Source organism: Notechis scutatus, chromosome 2 (genome assembly GCF_049901735.1).
Source record: "Notechis scutatus isolate UNSWTSFEM ecotype Mainland chromosome 2, rNotScu1.2, whole genome shotgun sequence".
In the NCBI taxonomy this organism is placed as follows: domain Eukaryota; kingdom Metazoa; phylum Chordata; class Lepidosauria; order Squamata; family Elapidae; genus Notechis; species Notechis scutatus.
This window is the reverse complement of record NC_142010.1, coordinates 181,380,465-181,403,259: the sequence shown is the minus strand read 5'-3', so window position 1 is coordinate 181,403,259 and position 22,795 is coordinate 181,380,465. Positions and strand designations below refer to the sequence as shown.

The following is a 22,795-nucleotide window of genomic DNA, read 5'->3' as shown; positions in this document are numbered from 1 at the left end:
TATTTATTTCCCTCAGATATATGGTAAGGAATTCCTGTGCAGGCCTACATAATTAGCAGCATCTACCAACAAACAGCTTTTTGTGAAGCCCTTTCTCCCCTCTTTGTTTCTGGGTGTCTAATGTAAAGGCATTTGGGTTTCTAAAGCTGCTTGATTCAATGTATGCAGCAGACTGTCCTCCAAAAACATTAGGTCAGGTGAAATCTACCTTGCCACTAAACAACATTACAATAATAAATAACAGGTTGCTATCCTTTCAGAAATTTGAATCAATTGCCTAATGGGTTTTGACAACACAGCTCTAATTTCCTAAATTGTGCAATTACATTAATTCTACCTGCAGGCTAAAGAGAGAGAGAGAAAAAGAACTAAGGTCTAACTCACTGAATAAATCTGATGACATGTTAAGCCTCTCTGTTTTGTTAATGAGGATTAATGTAACATGAACTGCCACTTCCTTCTCCTCTTTAACAATAGGGTATTTTTCCCTCAAGTGTGTACATACCATCTATATCCTGAGGAGCTTTGATTTCCGGTTAGAATGAACATGAATTTGAAATTTGCCTACAAAGATGTGTCACAGAATTCTGCCCGAAAGCATGTAAGTGACAATGGGGAAAATTTGGAAAGTACAGGGCAGCTTTGAGACAGTCATCACCAGCTCATGGGTCTGATCTGCATCTTCTATTACAACTATCAATCAAAACACCTCCCTGACTTACCCCCAACTGACACCAGTTGTAAAATGCAGATCCATGTGTTGCATGCATTGCAGTGATACAACATCATTAATTCCATGCTAAAATGATAATAACAAGGAGTCCTTTGTGCTTTCTGAGCTTGGTTGGTTGCTTGCAGAAGTTGCATTACCCAAACTAAGCAACACCATCATTGTTACATCAATGACAAATGATGTTACCTAATTTGGGTAATGAAACTTCTGCAAAAAAACAACCCAACCCAACCAAGGACCCCTTATTTCAACCCTGAGCTACAAATATTCTCCTTTATTGATGATAATAGCCTCTAATACATCTTTGAAAACAAAATCCTGCTGCTGAAGATGAAGTGGGAGATGGGGAAAACATCCCTGCTTCCTCTCTGCATACCCAGGCAAAGAAATATATTACTCTGAAAAAAAAAGTTTATTCATTGATGTTTATAGAAACATAAGATAGATGGAATACCGTATTTGCCGGCGTATAAGACGACTGGGCGTATAAGACGAGCCCCCAACATTTCCACTCAAAATATAGAGTTTGTTATATACTCGCCATATAAGACGACCCCCCCACTTGGAGGCATGTTTTTCAGGGCAAAAAAGTCATCTCATACGCCGGCAAATACGGTAAGTTGTAACACTTGGGGTATTCTGGATATAATTCTTGATTGACACCCCCGCCCCTTTCCCCCAAACTTACAAAGCCACCAAAATGCTTTAGAGAGGCAGCTTCGCCTTTCTCAGGCTGGCACTCAATTCCTCTCCCTTTCTTTGTGACAGCCCCCGCGTGCGTGCCATCGGGACTCCAAGGGTGGGGGGATGGACAGCTGCCAACTCTGTGTGTGTGTGTGTGTGTGTGTGTGTGTGGTGTGGAGAGTAATTCTGGCTATCTCTGGCCTCCGCTCGGTTTTAAAGTCGCTTGGCCGGTTCCCAAGTCGCAAGCGCGCGCTGGCCGGGAGACGCGGCGCCAGGTGGCAGCTCAGTGCCAGGGAGGCGGATCTTTCTCTCTTAAGCGGGGAGGGGAGGAGGGGACAAGGAGAGGGACGGGACGGGACAGGGGGCGGGAGGAGGTCCCTTGCCTTCTTCCACCGCCCACCAGACCCTTTTCTTCCCAAGGGGACCCTGGAAAGCAGCTCGGGAGCCGGGTGGCCCTGCCCAGCGGGGTCCCATCAGGAACTTCCCGAGGACACCCCCGCCCCAAGCACAGCCCTCCCGGTCTTTCAAAGAGGGAGGGAGAAGCGGGAGGAGCAAATTGCCGCCCCCCGCCCCGCTGCCCAGAAGGAGGGGGCGCCACAGTCCACCCCCACCACCTTCTCCCCCCCCACTCCCCGGGCCATTATGCGGCTCGGGGCTGGCTGGGTGAAGCGGCCCCGCCAGAGACCCTCCCGCTCCACCCCACCTCCAGATTGGCCTCCGCAAGCGCCCCAAGCCGGGCGGAGGGTGGGGGGTGGGGGGGGAGGAGGAGGAAGAGAGACTCCGGCTGGGCTTGAAGGGGCTTCGCAAGTTGCGGAGCTCCGCTCCCGTCGCTCTTGCACTGAGTGACAACATATTTACCGGCGTATAAGACAACCCCCCCACTTGGAGGCATGTTTTTCAGGGCAAAAAAGTCGTCTTATACGCCGGCAAATACGGTAAGTGCATGTGATGGAATATTTTGTGCAAATATGCTAAAGATGGATTATTGAATGCAGTTATAGCAGTATACCGTATGATGGAAGTTAGGCAAGTATGAAAATAAATAGAATGCTTAGCAAATTGGTTCAGCACTGCATAGAAAAAAAGACAAGGAGATGCAATGTGCCCATTGTTGTTTCAGGTGTTCATGGATAAATATGTAAGGTGATGTACCAGACAGCAGCAGAAGTGTTTCAGGTGATTTCAGAGGTGAGTTTGTTGGAGAAATGAATGCACATATACTTTCACATGCAGATTATTTGTTTTGGCTAATTTAAATTATTTGCAGTAAATATTAGAAAGTGTTAGAAATGTAAATGTTAATTTAAATTATTTGCAGTAAATATTAGAGAAAGACTGAATGATGCTACTGTGGGAATTGCTATCTGTTTCCTCGCGCGCGTGCAAGGACAACGGGCCTTCTGGTAGTTGTTTGTAACACGAGGCGAGGGACAAGGTCGAAATGTTGCCACTTCTTACCCAGAATTGTAGCAAACTTAAACTTTACAGCTTTGTATTCTCATATGGTATTTTGTGTGATGTAATGAGTTTGTAACAACACACTAACAAAAATTGCAAACGTTAACAAAGATTGCTTCTAATAAAAGAGGGTGTCAGAGCTTGCCCTGGGCTCTCATCCCGATTTGGCTTCAAGACGACTGCCTCAGTGTCTTCATTCATGAGAGACCACCATAACTGGTGACCCGACGTGATCATCTGCGAGGTGGTACGTCTTTGGACCATCCATACTCATCGGCTGGCATAGCCTTGGTATACCTCATCCCTGATTCGATCGCAGGCGATCGCCGTGGATCCTCGTGAGTATGGGTGGAGGATTCTCTCGGGACCAGAAATTGCACATTGAGGAACTAAGAGAATCAACCAAACGAAATTTTTTCCTTTTTAAAAGAGGGGCTCTCTTGAAAACCCCTCAGTAAAGCCTCTTTAGACACTTCCGAAATGATGGCTGCAGCTATCACCAGAGGTAATAAACCATCTGGTAATTGTTACAATTGTGGGAAGCCTGGTCATTTTAAATCACAATGTCAAGCCCCGGCGGGGGGCAGCAAAGCCCTCCGCCAGCAGAGGTGCTCGACAGTAGAGGGCCGGCAGCTAGCCCCTCTCCCAAGGCTGCCCATATACCATCCACTGTGTATGAATTATCAATGGCAGAAGATGTGTTCATATCCTTTCCCCATCTCTGTCAGCACACAGCTTCCTCCTTCTGCCTCCTTCTTCTCCGATAAAACTGCTCTTACAATCTCACCCTCATGCCCTTCTCAAAGGAATCTCTGTGGTTCCCGATCTGCTCTATCCTTCCTCAAAACTCTCAGCCTCTCTCTCTTTTTTTTTAACAAACTTTGTTAATTTTTAAAGACATGCAGAACATGGATACACAGAAACACAAAACATAAAAGCATAAAAATCTCTTTTCTGAAAGTTGCTTAGTCCCAGGTCAAAACTCTTGGTACAGACACAGATTCAGATTCGTGTTCATTTTGCATACCATTGGCATTTTGCATACCATTGGCATTTTGCATACCATTGGCATTTTGCATACCATTGGCATCTTATTGGCATTTTCAATTTTCTACATAGCTTCTCCTCTCTTTTGAATTTTCTCGGTTTTATTTTGTTTATCTCCTCTCAATTCGAATCATAGTTTGTTATTCTTTGTTCTATTTCCAGCTATCCATTTATCTTTCTTCTTTGAAGAAAAACTTCTCCTGTGCACTGAATGGAGTGTGATGCCTTTAACTCTTTCCCCTATATTTGTAATACTTAATATAGAACACATAATTTGCACTGGGATTCTATCTGGTGCATTCTGAAATTGTGCAGTATTGTTATTCATTAGTGTTGATGTTCATTTGTGTCTTGAACATTTGGTGCATTGCTTTTCAGTTAAACCACATCACATATTATTGATCATTATTTCATTGCAGTGTTCCCCCTTCTCCTACTTCAGGTCTCTCATTTCACAAAAGGTTTCGCTGGGATAACATAGTCTAATCATTGATGTTGACAATCATTTATGTCTTGAACATTTTACCCCTTTCGGTTAGATATCATGCCTTTGTGGAAACACTTATGCTTTCCGGGATTGTTTCCCCCACATCCCATGTCTTAAATCATTGTTTCATTACAGTACTCTCCTTTTCTTGGCAAAGGTTTCACTAGATTATACTGAGTGTTTTGTCACATTTTGAATTGCATGTTGTTTCCAGTTTTCTATGGTTATTTCTGGATGCAGGTGTAGAAGTGCGGTCTTGTGTGCCTTTCTGAAATCCCTTTTTCAGTGGAATTTGTCTATTATCTCTGGAGAACTTTTGCTTAAGGCCTCTCATCTCTTCCTTTCTCCCTTGCTTCTTGCTTCTCCTTGTAAAATATTGGAAAAGAGTGCCTAGGACACCTTTCCCTTCTTGCTTTTCTTTTTTTAAATTTTGATATACAAGTTTCAGTCCATCCACACGTGATGCCATTGTGTAGACATCCTTCGAACAATTACAACAATATTTAGGGGCTATTAATTGGACCCGTCCCTATTTTGGCATTACTACACACATGCTCAACCCCTGTTTGAGGTGTTAAAGGGAGGAACCACTCCAGGGGATAAAATTACCATTACAGATCATCAATTAAAAATCACCCAGGACATATAGCACATTATGCAGAAAAGGTGGGTCAACCGATGTCACAACAATGCTCCTATTTCCTTAATCTTGCTCAATACACCCCCTCCTTACCTACTGCTGTATTAACCCAAAAGTCTCAGCACACTTCTTAGAATGGATACATCTTCCTCAACACTCCTAAAAAATCTCTTAGTCTGTTAAAACTGGTTGTTGAAAATGCAAATGAGGATTGAAAGAGGATCCTGCAGCCTCTATCTGCCCGAGGGGGCTTCCTCTCGGACTATCTAAAGGCTTGCAGAATCGTGGGAACTGAGGACCATGATTGTTTGTTGCAAGTTTGTGGATGGGTCAAGCAGGGTTGAGGAAGGAAAGAGGAAATCAGGATTTGCAGTCATGATAGGAGCAGGGGAGGTCATAAAAGGGCTCCCTCCCTTCCTTCATGGTCTGCGCAGAAATGTGAGTTGTTAGGATTGGAAATCTGAGGAAAAGAGAAAGATGAGTTGGGAAACTGAGAAGGAGTGAAGGTGGTTTCTGTGAATGCAAAGTATGTTTGAAAGTAAACAAGAAAGTAGCAAGGAAAAAGAAATGGGAGGGCAACCCTGATGGGCTGGCCTTTCCAGAGAACACAGATTGATTTCATCGAAGTACTAACTCCATACGCATAAAATGCTTTCAACTACTGCCTATCCTTCACTTCAGTCTCTGTCTCTAAAAATCTTCTCTCTCTTTTTGTTACATTGCAACACCTTGTTGCACAGCACCAGCACCCGCTCTTTGTAGCACACATTTGCAGCCACCAACCCTTCCCAGGAATTCTCCAGGAAGGCAATGATATGGCTGATGCGGCAGCTGCAGCTGCAACCGCAGACAGCGCCATCTCTTGCATGATTCTTTCACAACAAACACCCTGGGACAGTCATAGTTATTTTCATCAAAATAAAAAAGCCTTGGCCAGACAGTTTAAATTCAAATTTAAAAATGTCACAGGGTTGCCAGGACTCCAGAATGCATTGAATGTTTGCTTGTTTACTCTTAACTTCCTCAATGAGTCCGGATCCCCCCATGCACAGCAGCATCATGTCATTTCGCTTCCTCGCCTCATCCCCTGAACCCAGACCAACGGTATCAGCTTCCAGATCCTCAGTGGAAAGGTCCTGCTGAACTTATAACCTGGGGACGAGGGTACGCTGACAACAACAACACCATCTGGGTCCCTGGACGACACGTAAGGCCTTTTCTACCCAAACCAGCCTTGCCTACATCAACATCATGAAGCTGCCCACTGTATTCATCATTTGCTTCCTGGGCTTCCACATCGTTCCTGCTGATACGACAGCCACCCCATCCTCCTGCGATGCCTGCATCAAAACTACTCGCAGCAGAACAAAGACCCAGTCCACCCTGATCTATCATACTTTAAAACCTGAGTGCAACTCCATGACAATCTCCCCTTGTTTGCATAACAACACTCAATATGCACGATGCTACACCAAACAAGGTATCCAATGCTACGAACCAAAGGCTGTGGGGCCCATCACCGCCTCACTGTATGTCTATGCCTACAAAGGAGGATCCAGCTCTGACCTTGGCTCAATGTTCTCTACCAGTCAAGCAAAAAATGGGTACATTACCCATAATGTCACTCGGGGGTTACCAACACTTTTGTGTGTTTTGATGCTTGTTTTGCCATCAACAAAGGCCAAGGTCCTAACGACACTGCAGGAGTCACCTGCGGCTCACACAGCTGGCAAAGATCTTATCTACAGGAAAAGAAATATCTCTTCCAAAAGGTGTCCGGGACTAATGTGGGGGCCACCACTGTTTACAACTACTGATACACCCCACCTATTGACTCTGCTCAAGTAAGAGGCCCTCAAAATATTAATATCACTGTTAAATCAAGCTCTACTTCATGTACCACTAACAAATGTAATCCTATTTGCTTGTACACTCACTTACCTGAAACAAGGGGTACCATACCCCCACATATATATGCTCAATAGAATTATAAGGTTGCAAGCTGTATTAGAAATTATAACCAATGAAACTGCTCTTGCTTTGAAAACATTAGCTAAAGAAAGTGCATTGTCTAGAACATATATCATGCAAAATCGTTTGGCGTTAGATTATCTTCTTGCCAAAGAAGGAAGAGTGTGTGGAAAATTTAACCTTAGTAATTGCTATATTGAAATAGATGATAGTGGAAAAGTTATTCAACAAATCACTGATAGAATGATCAAGATTGCACATGTACCTGAACAAACATGGAATGGTCCTGATTTTAGAGACATGTTTGGATCCTGGTTCCCAAAATTACCTGGTTTGCAAGCTATTGTAGCGCTTATTGGTATGATTGCTGCAGGATGTATTATATTGCCTTGTGTATTACCTATCTTTATACGCACTATTTCTAACAGTTTATCCCTCTTGGCTGAGAAAAAAGCCACTGCACAGGTAATGGCTCTCTGGAATCAACAAATAACTAACACATATGAACCACTGCCATCCGAAGACGAAATGGGAGAGCCAACCTGTGATGACCCAGACAAGGACGAGATGTTTGTGATGGTCGAAGAAGTCACGAACGCCATGGATAACATCAGCATGCACAGCATTCTTGCCTACGCGCCTAACAAAGGCTGCTGTTGGAACTAAAACACTCCCTGTCTTTTAAAAAAAGAAAAACAGAGGAGATGTGGGAATTGCTATCTGTTTCCTCGGCGCGTGCAAGGACAACGGGCCTTCTGGTAGTTGTTTGTAACACGAGGCGAGGACAAGGTCGAAATGTTGCCACTTCTTACCCAGAATTGTAGCAAACTTAAACTTTACAGCTTTGTATTCTCATATGGTATTTTGTGTGATGTAATGAGTTTGTAACAACACACTAACAAAAATTGCAAACGTTAACAAAGATTGCTTCTAATAAAAGAGGGTGTCAGAGCTTGCCCTGGGCTCTCATCCCGATTTGGCTTCAAGACGACTGCCTCAGTGTCTTCATTCATGAGAGACCACCATAGCTACAAGGAATATGCACTGAAAATGGATGTATCAAGGACCAAAGTAATTAATTGTGTGTACTAGAGAAAATGGAGTGAATTATTACAAGCTATACAAAAATGGTGGAAAACTAGAGCACATAGGTGAATTTGTGTCCCTTGATAGAATGTTGGGGATGGGGAAATGGATGGAGAAATTTTAAATGTTCAAAACTCAATTGAAAGAGAGTAGGCAAGATCTGAGTGTTGTAAAGCAGGGGTCCAAACCCCCAGACCGCTACCGGGTTTTGAGTCTTTCAGAATTGGGCTGAGGAAGTGGTGGGTAGACATCAGTGGTGGGATTCAAAAATTTTTTACTACCGGTTCTGTGGGCATGGTTTGGTGGGGGTGGCAGGGGAAGGATTCTGTAAAATCTCCAGTCAGAGGTGGTATTTGCCGGTTCTCTCAACTACTCAAAATTTTCGCTACCGGTTCTCCAGAACTGGTCAGAACCTGCTGAATACCATCTCTGGCAGGCACATGCGGGTGCATCACCACTCACACGAGCAGCAAGTGAGGTCTCACAAATGGAGCTGCGGGCACTTGATTGCCGCATGTGTGGAACCATCCATTTCCCCCCTCCCTGCTGGTCTGCAAAGCTAAAAAGGTTGGGGAACTCTGTGGTAAAGGATGGATGCTTGTCCAAAGAAGTAATAATGTTTGTTTATAAAAGTATACTTTTGCCCACTTTCTTGTTTGGAATTGGAGAAATATGAAAGTTAGTTAAATGCAAATGGGAATGGGTCTGTGTAATGAAAAAGAAGACATAGGATAAAGCCCATAAAAAGGACTATGTGGCTTGATTTCAGTGTGACATTATATAGAGAGAATGAATGAAGATCAAATTGCAAAACAAATATATGAAGAAGAAGAGTGACTAATGGAGAAAAGAACAATTTCAGTTAATGAGATCCTAAAAAAGAGAGGTAATCAGATTAATGAACAAAATGTGTTAGGTGCCTTTAGAAATAAGTCTAGTTTATACGAATAAAAAGATACGGAGAAGTAAAGTGATAGGGGTTAAATTAGTTTAACTACATTTACTTGTGTCATAATTTTAGCCATTGCTTACTACGTATTTACCAAAGGCCTGGGTGAAGAACCAGGTCTTTATTACTCTTCTGAATAACAGCAAAATGGGGACCATCTGGATATTGGGGGGAAACCTCATGCTAGGGGCAGAGGTGCAGGAATAAAATACCATAAAATACATTTGCATTTAGTGTAAGAAAATCCAATAAAATGCAAAAAAAAAAAAAAAAGCAAAGGGAAGCTACAAATATATTTCAAACACAAAAGAATTGACTATAAAGATAGAAGGAAAAAAAGAACAGTTCTAAGATACATAGATATGAACTATGGTGTGATCTGCAAGTTAAAAAGAATATAAAGGCCTTTGCATTATGCCAACAAAACAAAACAACCCTAGACAGGCAACTCTGAGTGACCCCTTTCAAAATGGCCAACCTTAGAATCTCAGTGGAATTTAGATATTGGGGTGTTTATAAAGTCAGGAGAACATGAATACATATACTCAAGGCAAAAAGACTTATGGTGTAGCTCAGACAATTCAATCATTTGGAGGAAAAATGTTCAGGGAAAAATGAAATGCTATTGAGGAGAATCAGGTGATATAATCTGCCCATTAGCATCTGCAACAAAACTTATCTAGGGTGTTGGTAAAAGTATAAAATGCATCAGAAGAATGAGTCCTCAGTTTCTTTCTTTCTTTCTTTCTTTCTTTCTTTCTTTCTTTCTTTCTTTCTTTCTTTCTTTCTTTCTTTCTTTCTTTCTTTCTTTCTTTCTCTCTCTCTCTCTCTCTCTCTCTCTCTCTCTCTCTCTTTCTTTCTTTCTTTCTTTTAAACAAGTTTTATTCAGTTTTTCCACATGAATTACAAAACAAAAAAGCTCTTTTCAGTGGACAACATAATTCCGGGTCACCACTTTTACATACAAATATGACAAAAGTTATATATTTATTTTTTACAATCAACCATATCTTATCCAATTTTTACTTAATTCTATTATTACGTTTTCCATTCCAATTTTTACAGAAGTAAAGAGCAAACAAATTAATCCTGGCCTCTGATATTAGTTTCAATCTAAACATCCTCTCAATTCATTTCAATTATTTCAGTTTCTTTTAAGGCATAAAGATGTAAATGTAAAGCTAAATGCAAAGCTAAAAATGTTTTGCTAAATATAGGAGATTTATTTAACACATTGCTAGTTTACATGATTACATGCAGTGGTTGGAGAATATTATTATGCCATACTATTTTTTTAATCGCTGCTCTTTTATTACCTGGCTTACTTTTAAAAATCCATCAAAGAAATAAACAGAATGGGTATGGTCCAGGGAATTTTATAGTCCCACTCTGATTTGTATATAAGAAACTTATAAACACACATACCTAGAGTCATTCTCTTTTTACCTGAGAGTTTTGCTAAAATTTAATTTTAGGTTAATCGTGGCAATGAGAAGAAAAGAGAGAAAGACAGAATGATTGAGGGAGATGGAAAAGGGCTGTTATTTATTCTTTCCTAGTGTTGACAAATGTCAATTGTTCTAGGATGGCTAGTTATACCTTGCTTTTTTCCTCCTAACACAGTGGCTTTGTTCCACAATGATCAGAGCTAGAAACCGACTAAACATATTTTAACTTAGCAGGGGAATCAAACAGCTGAAGGCCATGATAAGTTTGAACATCCATCTACTATTCAGTGGTGGATTGTAAAGTAGGTTACCACCGGTTTGGTGGACGTCAGTGGTGGGATTCAAATTGGGGGGGGGGGCGTGGCTTAGTGGGCATGGCAGGAGAAGGATACTGTAAAATCTCCAGTCAGAAGTGGTATTTGCTGGTTCTCCGAACTACTCAAAATTTCTGCTACCGGTTCTCCAGAACTGGTCAGAACCTGCTGAATACCACCTCTGTTGGGCGTGGCTTTTTGGGCGCGCTTTTTGCGCATGCACACACTTTCCTCACATGTGCATGCCAAACACGCACTTTGCGCATGTGCAGAGGCTTTCCTACTCACCTCCTGCAACCCTGCACTCTCCCTGTCACTTCAGTAACTGACACGCAGCAATCTGCTGTGTCACGCAAAGCAGCTGTGCTTCAAAAACAGGGAATAAAGGACAGTATGAGAACCCAGGCAACAGCAGCTCCTCAAAGAGAACTGCTTCGGTCTCCGCTGACCTTTGGCGCTATCGGTATGCCAGAACCGGGCCGAACTGGTAGAATAGCACCACTGTTGCTATTGTGGCCTAAGCAGAGGAATACATTCAACTACAAAAGGGATTTCTAAAGCCAGCTTCATTCCAGCTAATTTATAAGTGGATATTTAAGTAGCTTAAGGCTGCGACATGAAAGCTTTAGATACAATAATGTAAAAGGGAGGTGTCTAGGTATCCATTTCCTTGTCCATGTCTCATCTAGAAACCCAAAAGGAGTCTTCTGGCAGCTCTAAAAATACTGTCCTCATGCAAAATTCATGTTAACTATGAGAAACATGTTGTAAGACAGGCTTTGATTTGCAATGATGAATCAGAGGAGAAAGCAGAAAAGAAAGAAAAAATAGAAGCAGGAGCCTTGTCAGATATAATGGGTTACTTGTCTCTCAGCCCATAGCTCAAGTGGCAGGAGAATTCTGGGAGTTGAAGTCCACAAGTCTTAAAGTTGCCAAGTTTGGGGACCCCTGGTATAACATAAAAGTTAATAAAGATTTTATTATCTTGTCTCAGGATGTCTCTAAACCAGTGGTTCCCAACCTTTTTTCGCCCCGCACCCCTAAAGAAATTTCACTTGAACCTCGCACCCCCTGAAATAAATAATAAATAAAAATGCCAACATATAGCCAATATCCTATTATTTACCTGGACTTTTCTCGCACCCCCTAGAATATCGTCTTGCACCCCCAGGGGGTGCGAGCACCCCAGGTTGGGAACCCCTGCTCTAAATGTTTCCTATTATATGGATGGGGATGTGAGTGGAAAATAATGACTGTAATGTAAGATAATTCAGGGCTTGATCAATGTAGTGCTTTTTGACAAAAAGAATTAGGTCCCTCTATCGGAAATACTCATGGATGTATTTATTTGTTGAATTTATCTAGCTACCCACCTCAATCTTACAATACTGAGTAGGTCACAGAGTAGAAAACATAAAAACAAAAAGTAATAAAACAACAAAAACACAAAAGTGAGATTCCTGAACTCTATATTCAAATCAACCAGTTTTGAGGAGAGGAGAGGAGAGGAGAGGAGAGGAAAGGAAAGGAAAGGAAAGGAAAGGAAAGGAAAGGAAAGGAAAGGACTAGCGTTTCTCAACCATGGCAGCTTGAAGGCCTAAGGACTTCAATTCCCAGAATTCTCCAGAACCCTCAATTCTGGGAGTTGAAGTGCACCTATGTTTAGGCTGAGAATCTTGAGAAAGTAGACTGCATTTCTGTGGGCAAACAACAGGAAAGTAGTAATACTCAGCATGGCCAAAACTGTATGCTTTTTCTGCTTACAATAAAAGCACATGAAATAGGATTTCCTCACTGGCCTGAAACCAAAAATCTTCTAACTGGCTTATCGAATGTACATAAAAAAATACAATGTAAGTCAATATCATAATCAACCAAAACAGCAATTCAATTAATTGTCAATTTAAATTAATTCTAAAAAAGAATAAATTAAATTTATTGAATATTAAGGTGACCAACTTTTTTACAATGAGAAGGAGGACACAAATAAATTGAACAAAAAAAAAAGCCACTTGCACACGGCACACTCTCTCAAAATAATTCTCCTGTGTGGAGTGCATGCGTCTCATAATCGTGTCTCACAGTACTGAGCCTTGACGAATCGTCATGTCAAATACAAATACGTCACATCACACACAATGGATCAGCTCAGCATCGATCAAATACGGAGATTTACAGATTAGTCTTCAAATATCAAAAAGGAGGACATGTAGGAGGACGCTTTTTGAGAGAGGACAGAACTTACAAAAGGAGGACTGTCCTCCCTAAAGGAGGATGGTTGGTCACCTTATGAATATGGCACTGCCTGGTTATAATAAATCCTTGAAGGCCCTTCTGGAAGAGTCATGTTTTCGGGCTAATTTTATTGATCATGGAAAGACAGAAAGTAAATTTCATGGTACTAATCTATCTCCGTTTTAGTTGCCTAGAAAAGATATTTCTGTATTCTATTCAATTCTGGTATTGAAAACAAATTCCTGACCTTGAACTTTTTAATTCTACATCTTTTGATAGTACTCAGGTTTTTGTTAAAAGGAGGAGGAGGAGGAGGAGGAGGAGGAGGAGGAGGAGGAGGAGAAGGAGAAGGAGGAGGAGGAGGAGGAGGAGGAGGAGGAGAAGAAGAAGAAGAAGAAGAAGAAGAAGAAGAAGAAGAAGAAGGAGAAGGAGAAGGAGAAGGAGAAGGAGAAGGAGAAGGAGAAGGAGAAGGAGAAGGAGAAGGAGAAGGAGAAGAAGAAGAAGAAGAAGAAGAAGAAGAAGAAGAAGAAGAAGAAGAAGAAGAAGAAGAAGAAGAAGAAGAAGAAGAAGAAGAAGAAGAAGAAGAAGAAGAAGAAGAAGAGATCATTTTTATAGCAAAATCACCGGCAGAGTCAAAAATGGCAGAGTCACTTACAAGCTCAAGATTTTATATACAAATAGTCCTTGACTTACAACAGTTCATTTAGTGACCATTTAAAATTACAATGACACTGAATAAAGTGACATGACACTTCTGAGCAACTACTTCGTCAGCTGTGGAATTTGGACAGCTGAAGTCTCCTTTTAGAGGGCACTCAGCTTGGATAAGGCAATCTTAAGTCAACTATTAAGTATGCTAAATGCAATTGAGATTCATGTATCCAGTTTTTCTTTATTTGGACAAGTCTTCATCCATGAGGAAAAATGCTCTCTTGTTACCGGCACCAAAATATTGCATGTTATTTGATTCGGCTGTTGGCTTTTCAGTGTTTATTTATTTAGTGAATTGTAGACCACCTATGTCATATACTGTACATGGGTACTGTACTGGGTAGTTTCACAATTAGAACAGAATAAAAACCCGTAAAAGAACCCAAGCAAAATGTAAAAAGAACAACAATAACCTAAAAAAAATAGCAGCTGAGCAATGTCACAATCACTCAAACCAGCCATGACAGGTGCTCATCCATATTGCCAGGGACTCTGAGAAAGGCTAATGGGGTCAAGAAAAATCTGGTTACTGAGGGGATGATGTGCCAGGATATGGATGCATGTTTTTGTGCATGAAATGGAAAATGACTATAGAGATTCTCAATCGTCCAGGTCAAAGGTCTCCAAACTTGGCAACTTTGAGACTTGTGGACTTCAACTCCCAGAATTCTGGGAGTTGAAGTCCATAAGTCTCAAAGTTGCCAAGTTTGGGGGCCCCTGGTCCAGGTCATGGTTATTCCAAAGGTCATTTTTTTCAAAAAGCAATTGAACTTACTTGTTTTTTTTCTTTGAAAGCATTTCACTTCTCATCCAAGAAGCTTCTTCAGTTCTTCTGAACAGAAGAAAGAAGAAGAAACTTCTTCGATGAGAAGCAAAACATTTTCAAAGTAAAAGGAAAAAACCCCCAACATCTTTTGATGTGGTTATTATAAGTTTTTTAAAAATATGAAGTAGAAACTCTTTTACCACACACATTTAAGGACTTTAGTACATTATTTGGGTATTACTTTTTTTACCCTCTACCATTTTGAGTCATTTGAGATTCATAAAGGCCAAGCCTTTCCAGTTGCAGGTGTATTTTTTTTTACTTCTTATATGCAACTCATTCTTTCATTTTAAAGCTTACTGAGATGGAAAAATGAGATAGAGAAGGGCTCTTTCCAGCTCTTGCTATGAGCTGGAAATGCCACTTCTAGTCATTCCAGGTTTTGTTTTAAATGTTAATGTTACTGAAGTGAGCAATTTTCAGTAATTCTCCAGCTGTTATGGGAGTATTAGCAGGCACATTCCTCCTTGCAGCCAATCTAATTTTATTACTGTAAGTTGTACCTATAGCAACCAAAACACAGGTTTTAAGACATTTAATGATGCTGCCGCCATATGGCATCATCTATGTAGCAGAATTATTGTTGCAAAGGAGGATAGATAGAGTAGATTGCTAGATATATTTTTCTATAGAAATATGTATTTATTCAAGCTTATTGTCAACGCACAACTTAATCTTTCTACTCTCAGACAGATGCTTGCAGGAGGGTGAAAAAGTCAAGATGGCAGCCATAGATGCATCATCAAAACTCTGAGCTTTTTTATATGTATTGTGTTGTGTTTCAGTGGGAGCAAGTTTGAACTGCATGGTTGTGGTTGTCATTTTGTCTGTTTTACTCTCTGCTCTGTGGATAGCATTGATATTAATTATTCAGTGTGTACATTCTTTGACTGCTGTTTATATTTTGAGATAATCTTCCATTTTGATCACGGCCCTGCAAAGTACTTGCATACAGCAAATATTTGCAAATATCACATGATTTTTTCTATAACTTATTTTGCTCCATTCGAAAGCCATTTGAGTAAATCTATCCCTTTAGAAATCAGAGATTAAAACTTTTTTAAAAAAATGAATGTCATCATATCTTACAATCATTGCTTCTTTAGTACTGGAATTTTTAGAATCTGCCTACCTGAGTGGCTGTAGGAAAAGCAAAGACTAATTTATCGTGAAGTCAGTGAGAGAATACAAATAATTTGCAAGTGCTTTTCCAGGTTTTTGCCATTTTCACAGGAGGGCAGGCATGCAATCCCAGGAAACCATTCAGTTGCTTAAAGAAATTGCAGATTACTGCTACATTCATGCTCTTGGGCACCCTAAAGAACCTTTTTGGGTTCCAATTTTAAACAGCACACATCTCTCTCTCTCTCTCTCTCCCTATCCACCTATCTACCTATCTCTCATCTCTCTCCATCTCTCTCTTAATCTCTCTATCTCTGTCATGTATCTCAGTAGTTCTTAACCTTTTTGAAAGAAACATCCCCTTGAGCCATTGAGGAAGTTATCATCGCCCCCCTCCCCCCCAACATAACCTCTCAATCACAACACAGGGAAATAATTCTTCACTTGGAAATACGTTTTTTTGTTTTCTTTAAAATTGTCATCAGGACATATCAATGCAAATAATTTATTCCCAGTCTTTTTCCCATATCTCAACTGTGTGAAAAATTCTGATGCCACTCATCACTTTACTCCCAAACTTCGTGATACATATTTCATTATTATCTTATTTATTCAAGACACTTAAATACAATGACCACTGAAAACAAAATTCAATTGCAAGAAAATGAAATGCCCGAAAAAACCAGTAACATTTAATGATTTAATTACAAGTGAATTTTAAGATGCAAAAAGAAATATAAAAAGGGCATAAGAACAAACTGCAATGCAGGAACTAAGAATTTCAAGATGAAAACTCCGAAACTAAATTAAGATTTGAGGAAAATATATATTCATGCACACTGTAAAAAGGGTTAAAAAGACAAAAAGAAAATTTTTACAGAAGGAAAGCAACAAAAATCAGAGTGACAAATTTAATGCCTAAACTGAAGAAAAAATATATGTGTACACAAAAGGTTTACACAAAGAGCACAACAACAAAAATTGAAACCATAAAACCGAGATACGAAAATATAATATCGAACTGGAGTGTATGCTAAAAAGTACAATACAAAGAGACACACAAAATGTTTTACAGAGCACAACAAGAATTTGAAAACGAAGCCGAAAACTCAAACTGGAACATAAAATCCAATGCAAGCAAATACAACGATAAGAGCTGAGAAAATTATTAACGAAGAAAATGTATGTACACAAAAAGCAAAAAAAAGAACATCAATGGCTGCCTTGTGCTTGGTGAGCTGATGCCAGTTTCTTGATGTCTGGAACCATTTTTGTTAATCTCATTCTTAAATCGCCGCGCTCAGTGATCTTCAACATGTTCCTTAACTTAGAAAGGATCTGTTGGACAGTGCTGAAGCCCCTCTCCACTAAGTAAATGGAAGGAAAGGCTAAAAGAAACAACTTAACTTCTTCCTACAATATTGGGTAAGTGTTCCTCATTTTCACCCAAAAAGCTTTGTCGCTGTAACTCTAAAAATGTGATTGGGCTTCACAGTCATATTTCAGATCTGTCAGTGGCTCTTGCAATTTGGGATGAGGTTGTGCAAAATCTGCTGTGAAAGGATTTAACACCCAAGTGGGCACTTCCAGATTTATCAGATCATAGAATCTGGTTTCCATAACTTCTTTTAGTTGCTTCAAGTGGCAGCAAAAAACGTCCAAATCTTCTGCTTGGAGTTGACATTCATTACCAAGGCTTTGGAACTGATACAGCTCCTGGCGACTCATATTGCTTGCAAGGAGGTCCAATTCGGAAATAAATGAGCAGATTACTCCTTTGGCCTTAAGAAAATTGATTTTATCTCCTTGCAGCTTTACGTTCAAAAATATCAGCGAGATAAGCTACATCCAGACGTCAAAGTTTAAGAGAACTACTTAGACTTGGATTAATGGATTCAAGAAATTTGACAACTGTGTCAAAAAGTTCATGGAATCGCCACAAACACTTTCCTTTTGAAATCCACCTTACTTCGGTGTGCAAAAGGAGACGTTCAAACTCCTCATCATTTTCTTCACAAAGCTTGTGAAAAAGTCTGTTGTTCAAGGCATTTGACTTAATTTTATTCACAGCATTAATGACGTAACATATAGATTCGTGCAAACGGCCACTCAAATATTTTGAGACAAGGTGCTGTCTATGAATGATGCAATGGACGGTCATAACTCCAGGTACAACCAATTTTAGATGAGCTTGAAATCAGCGATATCGTCCAACCATGGATGCAGCTCTGTCGGTTGTACATGCCACGATGTTTGTCAAAGGGATGTTTTTCTCATTAAAAAACTCTTCAACCTTTTTAAATATCAAAGAACCTTTTGTGTCGGTGGCTAAATTTCAAGCAAATAACAGTTCTTCCCCAATCTCTTCATTTCCATTGATGAAACGGACATAAGCCAATAACAAGGCTTCATTTTCACGACTCATTGACTCATCAATCTGCATCACGAATTCTGTACTTTTCAAGGTGTCAATAAGCCTTTCTTCCACATCAGCATCCATTTCATCAATTCTTTTTGATATGGTGTCGTTGCTCAAAGGAATCAATTGCGTGACAGTGCTTGCATTGGGCCCCAACATGGTGGCAACAATCTGTTTCACTGCTGGTAAAATCAGCATTTCTCCGATAGTGTGAGGTTTGCCACATTTTGCTTTCAACAAAGATACTTAGGAACAAATGAGCCCCTTGTTGGCGTTGAGTGACAATTTTCCAAATAACTTCTCAACAGTGTTGTGACCCTCAAACTTGGCCTTTAAGGATTGAAAAAACGATACCGGTTTGTCCGCTTTATCCGAATGAATTCTTACCAAATGGTCTTTCCATCAGGAAGGCTTCATTGCTTCATTTGAAAACGTTTTCTCAGAAAGAAGACAAAATGGAAGCTGTACATTGGAAGGAGATGGAATGAATCCCAATTTTAGGTATTCCATCGAATATTCACAACACTTCCTCTTCTCAGCCATGTTGAGAGATCTTTGAAATGAAAGGCACTAACTGCAAATTAAATTTTTGACTGCACTGGAACACTATAAAACACACGTGGACATCGATAAACCTGTTTTCAACAGTTACGTTGACATCACAGGGGACAGCCACTCAGCATGCAATGTTTCGAAAGAAGCTCTCACTCCTCCATCACTGCCCATTCTGGCCAATGGCACACCACTGTATGGGTAGAGTGATAGAGGCTGCTGCGCAACACGCATGAAGATGAGCGATGTGTATTCACATATGTACGGCGTTCTGTACTGAAGCTAGCTGGAGGAACATTTTAAAACATAGTTCAATCCACTAACAGTGAGCGATCTGATGTTTTTGTACGACAGATATACAGCAGTTCACTGTATGAAAAAAGTCTCAAAAGTGTCCCCAAAATTTCTCGCTCCATCACCCCCATATCGCCCCCCCTTCCATTCCTTCGCCCCACGTCACCCCTTTTTGTTCCATCGCCCCTCTGAAAAATGATATGGTCCCCTGGGGGGGCGATATCGCCCAGGTTAAGAACCACTAATCTGATAGGACAAAGAAAGAAGGCATTGTCTGTCACAGCACCTGTTCCATGGAGCTTCATATACTGTACAGGTAGTCCTTAACTTACCACAGTTCACTCAGTGACCGTTCAAAGTTACAACGGCACTGAAAAAAGTGACTTATGACCATTTTTCACACTTATGACCTTTGCAACATTCCTATGGTCACACGATTTATATTCATATGCTTGACAACCGACTCATATTTATGACGGTCACAGCATCCTGAGGTCACGTGATCCCCTTTTGTGACCTTCTGACAAGCAAAGCTAATGGGAAGGCCAGATTCACTTAGCAGCCCTGTCACTGACTTAATAACTGCAGCAATTCATTTAACAAATGTGGCAAGAAAAGTCCTAAAATGGGGGAAAAGTCACTTAACAAATTTCTCACTTAGCAACATTAATTTGTGGTCATAAGTTGAGGACGATCTGTACTCCTCTTCCATGAGATTGGCTCTGCTGTCCTTTCATAACGCATTGAAGACCTGGATGTGTTCCAAAACGTGCAGAATCAGGAGCTTAAATGGCCTTTGAGATGTTGTTTTGCAGGATGCTTTCTGAGTTTATGCTGCAACCAGGGGTGGGATTCAAATTTTTAACAACTGGTTCTGTGGGCGTGGCTTAGGTGGTCGGCTTGGTGGTCATATTATTGGCTGGGTGTGGCCAACTCAATATCACTCACATCAAGGCATGCATCTCCTCACCTGGCCTCTCATGACTGTGGGGATGCTGCAACAGTTGTAAGTGTGAAAAATGGTCATAAGTCACTTTTTTCAGTGCCATTGTAACTTTGAATGGTCACTCCACACAAGCAAAGTACCAGCAAAGGAGGGGGAAAAAACTCCAGAGAGGTTCTGAGACAGGAAGTCTAGTCCTGCCAAGAATGTAATAAGGTCTAACGGAGAGGAGAGGCAGTTTCTGTAAGCAACACCAGAATGTTTCCTTCCTGACTTCCTTACAGGATTAGGCCAGTAATTTCTTCTAACAACTCGTTCTCCGAACTGCTTAGAATGTTAACAACCAGTTCTAGCAAACTGGTAGCATCCCACCCCTGGCTGCAATTCTTGAAAGTTTTTTTTTTTGTTCTGTTGATATTTAGCTAACCAGAGTTGCATCTCTAAGATGGGGGGGCTATGTGAATTGAAATAATGATAATAATAGTTATTTCTGTTTATTTTCCTCTCTTTCAGCTTTCAACCTTCCATTTAGTTTCACAACCTTGAAATAACATTATTATCTGCATTATTTGCAGATAAGCCCATCAGCTGATAAGCCAACTCCATTTTTTTTTTGCTGAGATACCATGAAAATTGTGCCTCCTGCAAATAAGCTAACCTTCAAAATTTTCATGTTTTAATTTTTTCACAATTGTTTTATCCACTGCTGATGACTTTTTGATAAAACTTCAAAGGATGCCGTATTCACGATTGGACTTATCCATGGACATATGCAGGTACTTAAAAAATGTATTACCATATATACTCACAGATAAGCCCATTTGCAGATAAGTCATACCAAATTTTGGGGATGTATTTTGGCACCTAAAATTCTTGGCTTATCTATCCACAGGTTTATAGCAGAGGTGGTATTCAGCAGGTTCTGACCAGTTCTGGAGAACCGGTAGCGGAAATTTTGAGTAGTTTGGAGAATCGGCAAATACCACCACTGACTGGAGATTTTACAGTGTCCTTCCCCTGCCACGTCCACCACACCATGCCCACAGAACCGGTGGTAAAAAAAAATTGAATCCCACCACTGGTTTATAGAATATGTATAATAAAAAGATTGGCATTCCAATTCCTTTTGAAAAGATTGATAAGTTTGGCATTTTCTCTCATTCAATTAAGCTGCAGAAAGTTGGAAGGTAAGGCAGGAAATGTGCTGGTATAATCCTCCTGAACAGAACATGACTTAATAATAGAGATGTACTTAAAAATAAAGAAGATGGTGTCTACGGAGATCCAGCTCATGGTTGTCTCAAAGGTGCTTTCCAAAAGGCAAATGGACTTTGTTTTTCCTTGAAGGTGTTTCGCTTCTCATCCAAGAAGCTTGGATGAAGTGAAGAAGTTTCGCTGAAGAAACTTCTTGGATAAGAAGCAAAATATCTTCAAGGAAAAACAAAGTCCAGTTGCCTTTTAGAAAAGCACCTCTGGGACAAAGTAGGTGGTGGCAGCACGTATTCACTGAGTAGGCTTTTTCCTACATGTGATGGAAAATCTAAAGGCTCCCAGACATGATTTTCTTTATTTCTGGGCTGCTACCCAGGGACCGTCTGGATTTTGCAGCTCACATCTGAAAGCCTTAGATTTGCGCGAATACGAATTACAGCCTGGGAAAAGCTAAGAAATTCTGTTCAATTATTCAGGAAGAGGATAATTAAACTTTTAAAACTCTACAGAAACAATCTTATGCCAACCAGACAGCTCTTTAATTATCAATCCATGAAAGAAAAAAAGTGTTTCAGGCTTTGATTTTATTCCCCTCCCTTAATCTAATTTGCATTCCTTCCAATTAAATATCCAGACTTAATCTGTGCGGCTGTGAGAAAGAACTCGTACCACAAACACCCATTTATTTTAACAATTAAAGCTATTGTTAGCAGATCTTGGAACAAAAATCCAGATGCCTACTATATAGCTGCAAAGAGCTAAAGTTTTAGTCTACATATAGATTTAGAAAACTATAGGATATTTTCGGCTAGTGGCAATCTGGATTTTTTTTTCCAGTCCAGATAATCTGTTAAGCTTTAGCAAAGTTCAGGTTACAAGTCTATCCAATATGCTAGTCCTTGACTTACAACAGTTCATTTAGTGACCATTTAAAATTACAATGACACTGAATAAAGTGACATGACACTTCTGAGCAACTACTTCGTCAGCTGTGGAATTTGGACAGCTGAAGTCTCCTTTTAGAGGGCACTCAGCTTGGATAAGGCAATCTTAAGTCAACTATTAAGTATGCTAAATGCAATTGAGATTCATGTATCCAGTTTTTCTTTATTTGGACAAGTCTTCATCCATGAGGAAAAATGCTCTCTTGTTACCGGCACCAAAATATTGCATGTTATTTGATTCGGCTGTTGGCTTTTCAGTGTTTATTTATTTAGTGAATTGTAGACCACCTATGTCATATACTGTACATGGGTACTGTACTGGGTAGTTTCACAATTAGAACAGAATAAAAACCCGTAAAAGAACCCAAGCAAAATGTAAAAAGAACAACAATAACCTAAAAAAAATAGCAGCTTGAGCAATGTCACAATCACTCAAACCAGCCATGACAGGTGCTCATCCATATTGCCAGGGACTCTGAGAAAGGCTAATGGGGTCAAGAAAAATCTGGTTACTGAGGGGATGATGTGCCAGGATATGGATGCATGTTTTTGTGCATGAAATGGAAAATGACTATAGAGATTCTCAATCGTCCAGGTCAAAGGTCTCCAAACTTGGCAACTTTGAGACTTGTGGACTTCAACTCCCAAAATTCTGGGAGTTGAAGTCCATAAGTCTCAAAGTTGCTGAGTTTGGGGCCCTGGTCCAGGTCATGGTTATTC

The 22,795-nt window shown here is 40.4% G+C and overlaps 1 long non-coding RNA gene across 1 annotated transcript; it reads left to right on the top strand.

The window, feature by feature from the left end:
- Window positions 1-493: 493 nt before the first annotated feature.
- On the top strand, window positions 494-20,572 carry LOC148132430 (uncharacterized). The gene is made up of 3 exons (XR_015747339.1): window positions 494-601; window positions 2,538-2,605; window positions 20,495-20,572. It is a non-coding gene; the product is annotated as an uncharacterized LOC148132430 (long non-coding RNA).
- Window positions 20,573-22,795: the final 2,223 nt, after the last annotated feature.